At 44.7% G+C, this 12,671-nt stretch overlaps 1 protein-coding gene across 1 annotated transcript in view; it reads right to left on the bottom strand.

The window, feature by feature from the left end:
• HCN4 (hyperpolarization activated cyclic nucleotide gated potassium channel 4) overlaps positions 1-12,671 on the bottom strand; it is a 106,356-nt gene that overhangs the window by 44,763 nt on the left and 48,922 nt on the right. The window lies entirely within an intron of this gene.

The following is a 12,671-nucleotide window of genomic DNA, read 5'->3' as shown; positions in this document are numbered from 1 at the left end:
ATGCAGTATCAGGGTCAAGAACCTTGCTAAAGTAACAGAAAAGGCCGCATCAGCTCAGCTTAGGTCAGTCACAGTAAACAAGCAGAATCGGCTGAAAAGCAGATTAAAAACCAAAACACAAAATCATAACCATTCACCCCTCTTGCCCTTTGATTTTGCCTTCTAATTTACATTAAAAGCTCCATAGCTGATTTTATAAAATAAGTTGGTTGCAAATTTTTCTGGAACATCAGCCACTCCTCGGAAATAAACTCTATCATTACATCTTTTCAACGTCTATGCCCTTCTTTGATTTCTGCTCTTGCTGAATATATGCTACACACTGACCCACGGTGGAAGTTGTCTTTGTACTGCATGTCAGATCCAGCCTCTGCAAGTATTAAATGCAAGAAAGAATGGCCTCGAACTCAGCAGAGACTTTTAGAAGAGGATCTGATTTAACTATTTTCTTGTATTCCTTGTATTCTGCTGCTGTATCACTTCCAGTTTTAGGTGAAGGTGGGCAAGGAAAAGAGAAACATGGCAGAGCGGTATAGAAGTTCTTAGGAAGGAAACCCAGAAACCTGTCAACAGGCAACAGCAACCACACCTCTGCAGCCAGTTCTCTAATGTAAAGGGAGTCTGTGGCCGTGTAGTCCGGAGTATAGTCACAAGCAGGACCCGCTGAGAAATCCAGGTGCCCTATTATCAAAGCTGCATGTGCAGTCAAGAACTGCTTGATGGACAGCATTTTCTAGGAAGGTGTGTTGTGGAGACATTGGGAGTGCTTGGCTCTTTTATGCCAAGCTTTGTTATGACAGTTAGACACACAACGCATGCCAGCAACCACTATCCTGAGCTATGTATCTGCCCAGGTTTGGTTTTCCCTACCTTACAACATACCACAGTGAGGAGACGTGGGCTCTGGAGAGCGTGTTTGGCCTACTGTGGCACCTTCTGGCCTCTTTTGTCATTAACACAGTTCATGAAGACAGGAGACCTTGCAGCTGTCACTGGGCAATGGTTTATATCCAGTAAGGACCATATGCTTAGTCCTCACAGTATGCTGGCTTGCAGCTAAAGAAGCCTACCGCATCACCCTGAAAACAGAGACCCTGAATACATCTGGCATCCTCTCCCACATGGTACTGTGTCACCATGGCAATCTGAGACAGAGCAGGGATGGATGGAGGCCTGGCAGCCATGCCCCAGCCCTGCCAATGCATCCTGCCCTAGAGCCTCCTCTGGACGAATGTTAATCTCTGCTCCCCACACACAGTCTTGCTGTTTCCAGTAAAGAAGGAGTGAAATATTTGGACAGCTGTGTATGAATGAAGCAGAGATTCACTGCTGTCAACTGCCATAGCTGGGCCTTCTCAGGAGGCCTCCCCATGGTTTGAAGGCACATACAGCCTGGCTGTTTTGCAGCACAGCTCGCAATCTCTTGACACTATGTCCTAGGTGGATTTAACAGAAGGGAACAAAAAGCAGAGGAATGTGAGGAGCAAAGAAGACTACTGTGAATCAGATGAGGCTGCATGTCCCAGCTCTATTCCTACATTTCCACCCTGACCTCTAGGATGGTACTCCCTTCCAGAGTATATTTCAATCAGCTCTGTCCTAATCCGGCTACATCAGCTTGAAGTTTCCCACAGAGCTTGTTTACCTTACCCTGCAGTCCCTCCTGCTCTCTCAGTCCTGGACTTCCCACCAGCCCTGCCATAGCCCCTCCACTCCAGCCCAGAGCCCCTATGCTGTGCCACCTGCAGAGTCCCCCTCCACAGCTCTGCTCTTGTACCTCACCCTGCCGTGCTGCTCCAGCCCTGCATGGTCACAACTTTCTGTTCTCTAACCTGCCACCACACCTCTCGTTACAGTGTAATTCACAGTGCTGTCCTAAAACTGACCTCCAAGTGAGCCATGCAGAACACACAGAGACACCTTTCCAAGCTCACCATTTCCATAGGGATGTAGCAGGTTTAACTGTCAGATTTTCAGATGTAAAATAAACCTGTAAACACAACTTTCTTATGGGGCACCAGGCAGTGGGCAAAAGGCATGGAGACCGTAATTCAGGCCTCTATAAGATAGCAAAGTAACTTTCACTTTGCTATATTATTATTAAAAATTGATAGTTCAGTGACTGAAACCGCAAGAAGCAGCACACCTAGTGCTTTTTGGGTGCTGAACACCTCCAGAGCGCTGCTGGGGCTCCACTGAGCCTCAGTGTAGGAAGATGAGCATGCAGCGGGTGATCAGCCACCTGGGAATCCCCTCTGGAGGGGCAGACAATTACCGAGGCAGATGACTGTCAGGGAAGTAAGTATCTGACACAGGGGACAGGCCATAAGGCATGCTGTGTGACTGTATGGCTAAGTCTACATAACTCCTTGCTGCTCTGACAGAGATAGTCCTGCTCCTCCCAACCACCCACGGCAGTCAGTACCTGCCATCTTTGCCTATACCAGGGACTGGCCTCCTCTGATCTCATAGTCTGTTCAAAAAGTGCTAAAAAGGCAGAAAACTTTTGTTATAAAATAAAGGAATCATGGTTTGTCAGTTTAGCTGCCTGAATTGGCTCATCACTCTGTTTTACAGAGCTAGCTGTTCAATTTGAACGCCTGTTTCCACACCAGATATTAACACTTCTCCACCTAATCAGGATGCCACAAGGTCATATGCATTGAGAGATGCCGACAAGCTCAATCCAGAGCGGGAGGGAGCCAGAAAAGAATGCTGGAAACCGGAAGGATGAATGATTTGGATAACTGCTTCTAAACTCCATTATTTCTGTTGCATCCAAGATGCAGCTGGAATCCACAGTGTCACTAAGTGTGAGAATGGCCATTCTAGTGATATTTCTGGGCTGAAAAGAAGAAAATACCCAAAATCCAGCATGAAAGGCTGTTCTAGGAAATCCAACTCACAATGCTGACTCAATAGGTCAGTATGAAAGCTGAGCACGTAATTCATAAAGAATAATCCGTACTGGTTTAATCTTTTTTTTTTTCCATTGCACAAACGATCATTCTCATTTAGCTGACCCAAAGCGAATGTAGCCTATCTGAGTGACAGCCATGGGCTATGATTTTAATAAAGCCAGAGCAGCAGTTTGCAGAAGGATCTCTGAACGGATCTTTTGTAGAGCAGGGTTTTACTGTGCTAATGACTTTTCCTCTCCCACCTATGTATGTTTTTCAAAGAGCTCTAGCCCTCCTGTAACCCAGGGAACTCCAGCCAGGGACAGGGAGAAACCCTGCCAGATTTAGGAAGTGCCTTTCTTCCATTAATATATTAAAAGCAGAGGGTGAAGAGCCTGAGGGAATGGATGGTTTAGGGGAAAGGTGAATGGATATGGAGCTTCTCCCATGATGATTGGGGTCTATTCTAGTCAGGCTAAGGCAGAAAGCCTTTATTCTTTGGTGCACCTCCAAAACACAGGAATAAATGAATGTGTTTGCATCTGCTGTTAGGCCCCACTGCCTCCTCTCACGCACTAGTAACTCACGCATTTGTTGGTGGCTGAAAAATGACATCTTTGGCTCACAGGTCTTCCTTTACCACTGGGTCACCACCCATCACGTAACCCACCTGTAAGCATAGGACCCAGGGTCGAAGCACAAAAGGGAGGAGAGTCCTGCCTCTGTATGAACACCAGGGTGCATCTGCCCTTGTGGTGCACAGATGTTCCCACCACAGAGCTCAGAGAGGGCAGGAGCTCAGTGGCCATTCCTATTTGCCCTTTAATACCCAGAGCATTAGACAACTGAGCTGACATAAACTTCCCACACAGGTAGAGAAAATATCTGCTTTATGCAAGGGCAGATTCAACTCACCTACTTTGGAACTTGAGATCTAGACTGTATCATTAGAGTCACTGGATGGGAAGACACACTCAGAGGGTGACACACCTGGTTCGTGGCACTTGTTTACCTGAGAAGGAGGTGCACTGCTGCCCATAAAGTAAGCCTATACAATGAACTCCAACTATAAATGTCTGAACTGCAGGTGAGATAAATCCAATTTCAAATATCAATCTTAGGAGTTACCAGCTTATGCCCACTCCTTGGAATACATTTGCATTCACATGCAAGAGAAAAATAAAAAACACTCACTGGGTGGCACACAGGAATAACTGAAGGGATGTGAACAAACACCTTTCACTGAGAAGCAGCTCCTACTGTAAATAGGGGCCTGTGTTGCAGGGAATACTAACTCCAACAGTGTGTTGGAGAGTGTCTAAGCCAGTGCTGCAGTGCCCTAAAGCAGTCTATAGCTCACCAGGGAAAGGTGGGGAAGAAACATTCTAGAATAGCTGGTCCACAAGCAGAGGAATATGAGTGGTAATTGGAACTTCTCTGGTTGTCATCATTAACACTCAGGGCTTTCTTGTCCTGTTGTAACACAACCCAAGCTGGGTCCCAGAGCATCACACCTCCTTCTGCCCCTAGAACTGCTTGTGCTTTCTGGCTTTCTGCTGCCTGTAATTTGGAAAAGGGGAGTGAGGAGGAGGAGAAGGGCAAAGCATGAATTTACACTTAAAAGCACCTCTTTCCAAGGGTATTCTTTGATAGAGCTAATATCCCTGTTTCTTGATTGTCCAAAACAAGCTGTGGCTTCAGAATCCCTGTTACAAAGTTGGATCTGCCTGCTAGCCAAAGGACAACTTGCAACACTTTCTGAAAGGACAGCTTGGAAAAGTGGGACGACCAAAACTTTCCTCAAAAAGTAATCTCTAGTTATATAAGAGCTTCATCTTGGATATCCTGCTTATACAGAACAAGCTATTGGGATCCTATCAGTTTGAATCTGAAATCTTGTCAGCTCCAAATAACTGTACAGTACTCAACTGTTTCTCTACTGCAGCAGGATTCTTCCAACCTGATCACTTGAGCTGGAAGAAATCAAGGACACCTTGGAAAAGTGTGGGCCTGGCTCTTGCAGTGAAACAAGAGCTTTGACTGAAGTCAAAGTTGTATGTTTAATTAGGCATGTTGTTTTCTGTTGGCACACAGCTCGGTGTGGCTATCCAAACCAAAAGGCCTTCAGAATTCCTCAGATCCTTGAAAGTGATGCTGTTAGTGTGTCTGTCTGTCTAGGGCTGTGGAGGCTGGACTGCTTCAAGACTGAGAGACCACTGAGAGGACACTGTGGGGAGTGCTGTGCAAGGAGTCAGCTTGGTCCAGGCACACTCTGCACCAGCCCTGCCAGGCCCAGGCCAGCTCCAGCAATGCCTCTGTCTCTGCGCTCAGCTCCCCAGCACGTCAAGCTCTGCAGGCTAGGGTGCGATTGCACATCCCTGCTGGCTCTGCATGTACTGGAGGTGCTATGCTTGGAATAAATGGGTTTTCTTGAGGGTCTGGGGACTGCAACGCAGAGGCATACTAATGATTCTGTTCAGAGACATCACAGCTGAGCCGGAGCTAAACACTTTGCCAGAGAGATCTAACAGCATCCACACTTGCTCAGCAAACGCTGGTTCTACACAGAACTGACTTCCATCCACAGGGTTTGTGAACAGGTTCTGCACCACAGGAAAGCAGTGAAACTGCTTGTTGCCCTTCACTACCTCCACTAGCAATGTAGCAGTATTTCTGTAGCTCTACATCCAAACTAAGAAAGCCTGCTGGTCCTGAGCCAGTGCTGGTATCTGTATCCACACTATGTTAATGTACAGCTGTGATAAATCCTCTGCAGATAATCAAGTAGCTGTGACACTGCTCCAGCTTAATAGAAAGCAAAGAATTTACTCTTAATTAATGGCTTAAAAAACCCAAAGATCTTCAAAGGAAATACAAATCTCAAAAGAGAATCAAAGCAGTATCATTTGTCATTCTGAGTGCTCTAGGGTCAGAGTTAAGGTTGTTCTACTGTGAGGAAATACGTGTTTACTTACATTTAAGAAGAGTATTTGTTGACTATGGGGAAGAAAGTTGACATCTTTCACTCTTCCTTTCTTTACTTGGCTTTTGTAGATAACAGAGGTAAAGGTACATTTTCCTCATAGAGGCATGAGCTGCCTTTTCAAATCTAAGTGTTAATCTCTCGATATACTGGGGATACTTGGTTGCTGTGAAGAGCTTTTCTGAGCCTAAAATACTGTTAGACAGATTACAGTAGGGTGGCTGCACTAAGACCCTGCATCATCAGCTACAGTGTCTCGGCATGTCACCTATCTGATCACTGACTGGGCCTCATCCTCTTTAGTTACAAAAACTGGCTGGACAACAGTTTAAGCTCTTACTCATTCTGGCCAACATGCAAACTAAAGGCAGCTCATTGAAAAACCAGTGGTTTTGCTCATTTAGGGATCAATACCACAAATCAGTGCCAATTCTTGTGGCAAGGGGCAAAATGTCACCTCTTCCACACTCAGCAAGTCTTGACTGACACAACCCATGTAAGAGGGGAAGGGCTTGGGAGCCTTGATGTGCAGATCCGTCCTAGGAGGCTGAAGCAAGAGGAGAGACGAACAACATGAAGACCTCACAGGATGGGCTTCCCCCAGGAGGAAAAATCCTCTCCAGGCACATAGAGCATTATGCACATTAGAGCACTGAAGCATGGAAGCCATGAGCATACATGAGGCACACACAAAGCCAAAACCCCTGAGCAACTCAGAGACTGTAAGGACACACAAGAAATCAGAGTCGAGAGAGGAAGGGCAGCTCCCCAAGAAATCCAGCCTGTTGAGTAAACGCTCACCATTGGGCAACACAATGTTTCAGCAAAGCAAGACAAAAGATCTCAGCTGCTATTTTCCTTCTCCTGATCTGCTATGGGAAATGCATCATCAACATCTTTACTTGCTCCTTCCCCACCCTCCTCAACTTTCTATTTATTTTCCCAGTGATGTCACATTTAAGCTGTGCCAAAACATAAACTAATTTTACTCCAAAAGGTTTGCTGTCTCAAGTAACTCACAAGGCCACACATTTGGTTCTTTGGAAGAATGGACAAAATGCTGTTCTTGCCACTAAAATATACAAAATTATGAACTCTGAATTTCTGAGGCAACTGTTGCTCAGGCTGGCCTGATGAAAAAGGGCTTAGTTAGGGAAGAAAAATTATTTAAAGGAACACAGTTTGGCTTATTTACAACTTCACAGTATACTGGGCAGCAGAAGTCCCTTATGAAGGATCAGCTTTGGGTCAGACAGCTTTGGGCTGTGCTAATCACAATATGCTTGGCAGAACAGTGCAATGGTATGGGAGAGAGGGAGCTTTGGGATCCAGATTGTATTGGGGCAATGCTGAAAGCACCAGCCAGCACACAGCAGATGGACTGGAGATGGGAAATCATCTGTGGTGCACAGATACATCTGCAAGCAGTGTGCAGATTCAGGGATGCGCTCGACAGTTTGAGGTGGTGTGGGATTTGGTTTTGCCTGCTTTTTGCTGTGCCAGCAAAGAAAACTATAGCCAGGAGATCAAGTTTTAGATGAAGGCAAGAGTTTGGGGTTGATTCTCTTTTTATGCTTGCTTTGCACCAAATGACACAATCAATGTCAGCGGAGTTGCTGATGCTGCCTTGAGTCAGTGCGAGAAGAGAATCAGGTCTGTGATTCATTAGGTTTAACGCTCACAGGGGAAGATACTGTGGAGAGTGCTTGTCTCAGGGCTGCCTGGAACAGTGAGTTTGAGGGAAGTGCACTGAGTGCCAGGTGTCAAGAGAGATATCTAAGTAGATTTTACACTTAAAATATAATAATCCTTTGTGCTGTTGCGGCAGTTTTCATCTGAAGGTCTCAGGGGGCTCGGCTGACATTAATCTGGTATACTTCAATATCTCCAGTGAATGTGTGATCTCCATTATTCTACACGTGCAAAATGAGGCACATAAAAGGGAAAAGCCACTTGCCAGAGGTTGCACAGGAAGCTGAGAGCAAAGTTTTGAGCCAAATCTAGGGATGACAGATTAGATCTCCTGCTCTAACCACTGCCCACGTATTGTGGCTATAACTAGAGCCCAAGGAGGTATCCTTCACGTTCAGAAACAGCCACTTCAGCACCAAGAGAAGCCAGAGTGTGTATGTGCATGGAGGGCAGGGAGAAATGATCCGGCAGCAGCCTGGTGCTGTTAAAGGTCCGTAAGAACACGATGCAAGCCTGCAAGCCTCTACCTACTTCAGAGATGATTTAACTCTTCCCAGGCAACTTGCTTCTGGCTAGTGGAAGTTCTTTTCCAGGTAGGAGCTATGGGACCATAGAGAAAGAACAGCAGGAAGCCCCTGCAAAAATGAAAGAAAAAAACCCCAAACATTTTCTTGCCTTCTCCATCAGAGATTTGGGCCTACTGGAAAACATTTAGAGCAGAGAAAGGTAAAATAGCAAGACTAATTAGCACTGAGAAAGCTGGCATAAATGGCAGATGTTTATAGATAGATATATATAAAAACCCCAGAGATCCTGCCACCACCATGTGGTTTGCCTCTGTACTCGGATAGTTGAGGTTGTCATGACAACAGCCCCCCTTCCCCTCCCCATGCCACCATTCCCAGCCTAGACTTTAATCTTCATCATTTTAAGAACTTTTGTCACCACGGCAACATGACATAGACTTTTAAAAATATTTTCTAGCACAACTCAAATGACTGTCTTTCCTGCATGTTTTTCTTTAAACCTCTATGAAAAAACATTTAGGGTTGTATTCTGCCTCCACTGAACCGAGCTGCAAGCCTCCCATGGATGCTAGCTAGCAGGGACAGGAGCTGACTGGTGCCTCCAGCACTGGGGGGGGTGATGGCATTTTCACCTCCCAGTGGACATGTCCCAGAGCAGCAATGCAAGGACTGGGGCCAGGGCTTTTTCAAGAACCTCTATGGCTTTGCTTTTCAGTGGGGCTTATGTTCTCATACGCCTACAGCTCAGGTTTTCAACAGTATCTCTTGATATATTTAAATGTTTTTGAAAAAAAGAAAAAAATCTAGTCCCCAGAGCTGTAAGTAGGTTAGTTGTCTCGCTCACAGTGGGAATTATATATCTTACCTGCCTAGGCATTTTTTTTTAAATCTCTCATGGCACTTATCTGCATCTTTCGGAATTGTAGTTCTTCTGAGAGGTTAGCAATGAATCACTTCTGGAAATAGGTCACAGGCTTTTTTTGAAGTTTAAGAATGACCACAGTCATCAGGCAAAAGGTCTGTCTAGCTTAGTAGCTATACATAGATATGCCTAGGCAAAGAAATAGCTACGAGGCTGAGGGGGAAGGAAGCATAAATGCCTGAGAAGGAGAAAAGAAACAACTGGTTTGAAACTGGGGCTGGTTAGTGTGAGGAAAACGTGACTACCGCAGGGTAAGAGGTGAAGGCTGCTAAGGCCTGGAAATGGCATCAAGAAGGAGCACTGAGTGGTCTGAGAGGCTGGTCCACACGGCTCTGCACTGCACTGGCACTCAGTGAAGGTATTCATCACTGGAAAAGGCAGTTGAGCGGCAAGATGAGGTAATCGATAGATGACTCAGATGATGTAGGTGAGTCCAGGCTGCAGACTGTCACATGGACCTCACTGGTGGTCTGATCAAAAAGTCACTGAGCTAAGTGGGAAAACACCCCCTGAGTGCACTGAGCTACCAGGCACAAAGTCAATTAAAATGGTTTGCACGGACAAGTAATGATACAAAATACTCATGGCAATATTGATCAGGTTATGCTATTACCTTGGTCAGTGTCACCCTTTCCCCTGGAGCACGGATCTATTTTCAGCAAGGAAGTTAAAACAATGTATAAATAGGGATCCTGAGGAAGGGGATCCCAATCTTCTTTCATCCCAGCAGCAACATAAGGTCCCAAAGCTGGGCCATGTCACATACTGGTTTGAAGCTGTTTGCCTTCCACTAAATGATAGTTTTACCATAGTTCGAGGATCCCTGATTAACAGGTAGGAGTTAAAAAACAGTAATTATAGAACACCTGCTGGGACAGTGTGGTCCAGGGAGGAAATGGTGACAGACAGGTAAGACAGAAGTATCCCAGAAAGACATCAGTACTGTGGGCTAGGCTCAGTGCTCTTAACTGTCCTGTCTTACCCAAAGACAAGAGGACTTTTTATCAAAGTGAAGGATCAGCTGATGAGAGGAAATGCTTTTTTTTCCCAAACAATGTGCAGTTTAGCTTGCGGAATACATTGCCGCAGGAATCCTTCAGGCCAGGAACTTGGCAGGATGTTAAATACATGCCTAAGTAAATAAATGGCTGACTAATAACAACTTTAAAAAATTGGTTTATATTATTCCTTTTCAGTGCTTAAAAAAACCCTGAGGAATAAATCTACCTGTGAGCAGATTATTTCAGAGCTGTTGTTTTGGAATTCATCACATGCTCCCTCTGAAGCATTTGATCACTATTAAGAGAAGAAGAGTGGACTAAATGAACAGTGCGGTGTCTGTCGCAGTGCCTTCCCATCTGTGAAGGAGCCTGACCCAGAGAACTAGGTACTGCCAGCTGTATTTGTATCCATAAACACATAATCAGAACACAGGAGAAAGAAAATCAGATCAAGAGAACAGACCTTTCAAATAAGAAAGAAAATCATCTTCTCAAAATCCAGATTGCTGGTAATATTGCCCTAGATCACAATCTAGAGAAAGCTGCTACAAAAGAAATTAGCAGTGACCTTTGTCTTCATATTTCTTTCAGCCACACTTGAACTTTTTAGGTTAAAATTCAGAAGACATTTTTAAAAATCCAAGATTGTCACTTAAGATACTTACAGCTTCATATGATTATCACCTGGGATATTATATAAACTCATTAGGTCCTGCCCAGTAAGTATAAATTTGCTGAAGAGCTACAGAACTCATGCAGTTTACTATTGACCAATTAGTATTTCTTCAATGCATCTTGCATTTCACGCAAGAGAAAGTTAGTGCATACTAATCCTCTATTGATCCCTATTCTAATGTTTGTAGGGTAGTGCCCTGAAAGAAGCTGGGCCAAAAAACACACACCCCAAAATGGAATGAGCATGCACCTCTTTGTTTCCGAAACACCTCTCTCTGCATAAGCAAGGCAACATTTGCACACACAGCTGAGGCCCCCACCTCATCCTAGAATAGGCTCAAGTGGTTGGAAGCATAAGAGTTTATATATAGGCTCTTCCCCTACAGAAATCTGGCCTATGGCTCCACAACTAAACGTCCATCTGGGGGACCCTACAGAAGCAGCACACCGAGAACAGGGCAGCAGCCAAAACAAGTCCTATGGGCTCTTTAAAAGAACTGCAGCTACACATATTTTCACACTGGTCTCTTCTCAGTTCTGTAGCTAACATTAGTTTAAAGGATCAGGCTTTCTGTCCGCTGAAGTGACGGCAAGTTTTTTCTTCCTGTTTTTAAACAGAGATGACAATGTAAATTTCTACATGCTGCATCTGCCCACTGATGCTAGCAGTGTGTTACCTTTGATTATATTTATGTACAAAAGAATGTCTTATTGCTGCTTATAGCACAGCTCAGCCTGCCAGGATGGTTCATGTTCTGCAGGGAGATTGAGTACCTTCCACCTAACTCAGTCCTCTAGTTTAATTCGATTACAGCCATGGCAACCAAGCACAACTTCCACCTTGACTTTTTTTTATGCTGTTAATGACTGTAACATCCATGAAGGGAACTGGCCTGGCAGTCCTGGATACTTGAATGGTTTCATGCGCCACGAGGCAGAGAGTGTGAGCAAAGATAATGATAGCTCTCCAGCTTCGAACTCGGGGACACTGTATTTTAACAGAGACCGACTTCCACAGACTGTGGATGCGCAGCACAACAGCCTGATTTTCAGATAGGCTGAGCCTTTGCCTGAAAAGTCTCCGTCGATTCACTTTGGGCACTCTCTTTCTTGCTAGCAACATTTCAGAAACGGCAGATAAAACAACCAATGCACTTCATACCACAGTGATAAAAATTTTTGACTGCAGCACAGGACAAATTCAGAACAGCAGTGCGCCAGGCTGCTGGGTAGTCTGCTGTGGTCCCTGATAGCACAAACTTAAATTGCTTTGTAACTGTTGGGTTTTTTTTTCCTAAATTGCTTTGATGGAGGCTAGTCTGCAATTTCCAACAAGGATCTGAATCATCTTTTCAGGGACCTCAACAGTTTGCCGGCAGGTCACCAAAAGATTTCATTGCACAGACTGATGCAAATTTATTTGCATACTGTGTGTCACACATGTCACATCTGGCCCAAGAAAACTAACAGGGAGACAAACGCCCTCCTACTCTTTTAGAGTAATAATAGCAGCATAACCTTTTCAGTATTGCAACGTGCACCTTAGAGAAGATATCTCTTAAAAGAACAATGCAGTGAAAATAACTCCCTGAGTAATATACCTCAGAAGACCTGTACCCTTCCATAACCTTCACAGAGGAGACACAGAGAAATTAGAAGAGGAACTGCTGGAGGAAATACAGCCATAACCCTCACATGCACGCAGGCTGCACTGATCCCAGGAGAAAAGCAAAGCGGGGGAAGTGGCTGGATGCATTTTTTATTTGCTTTAAGAATCTGGGGCAGGGAAAACTGTTTTTTAACCACCAAGCAGTGCAGATTGTATTTATGGAAGTATGACAGGTTAATTCCTGCTGTGGTTGCATATAGATACTTCAGCTGATTATAGAAAAATGAACCAAGTCAGAACAAAGATGTTTGAAAACAGTATTTAAACTCTACCTAAAATATTCTTAAACCTCCATTAATATG

This window comes from Phalacrocorax carbo, chromosome 7 (assembly GCF_963921805.1).
Source record: "Phalacrocorax carbo chromosome 7, bPhaCar2.1, whole genome shotgun sequence".
NCBI classification, from domain to species: Eukaryota; Metazoa; Chordata; class Aves; order Suliformes; family Phalacrocoracidae; genus Phalacrocorax; species Phalacrocorax carbo.
This window is presented reverse-complemented; position numbering and strand designations above follow the sequence as displayed.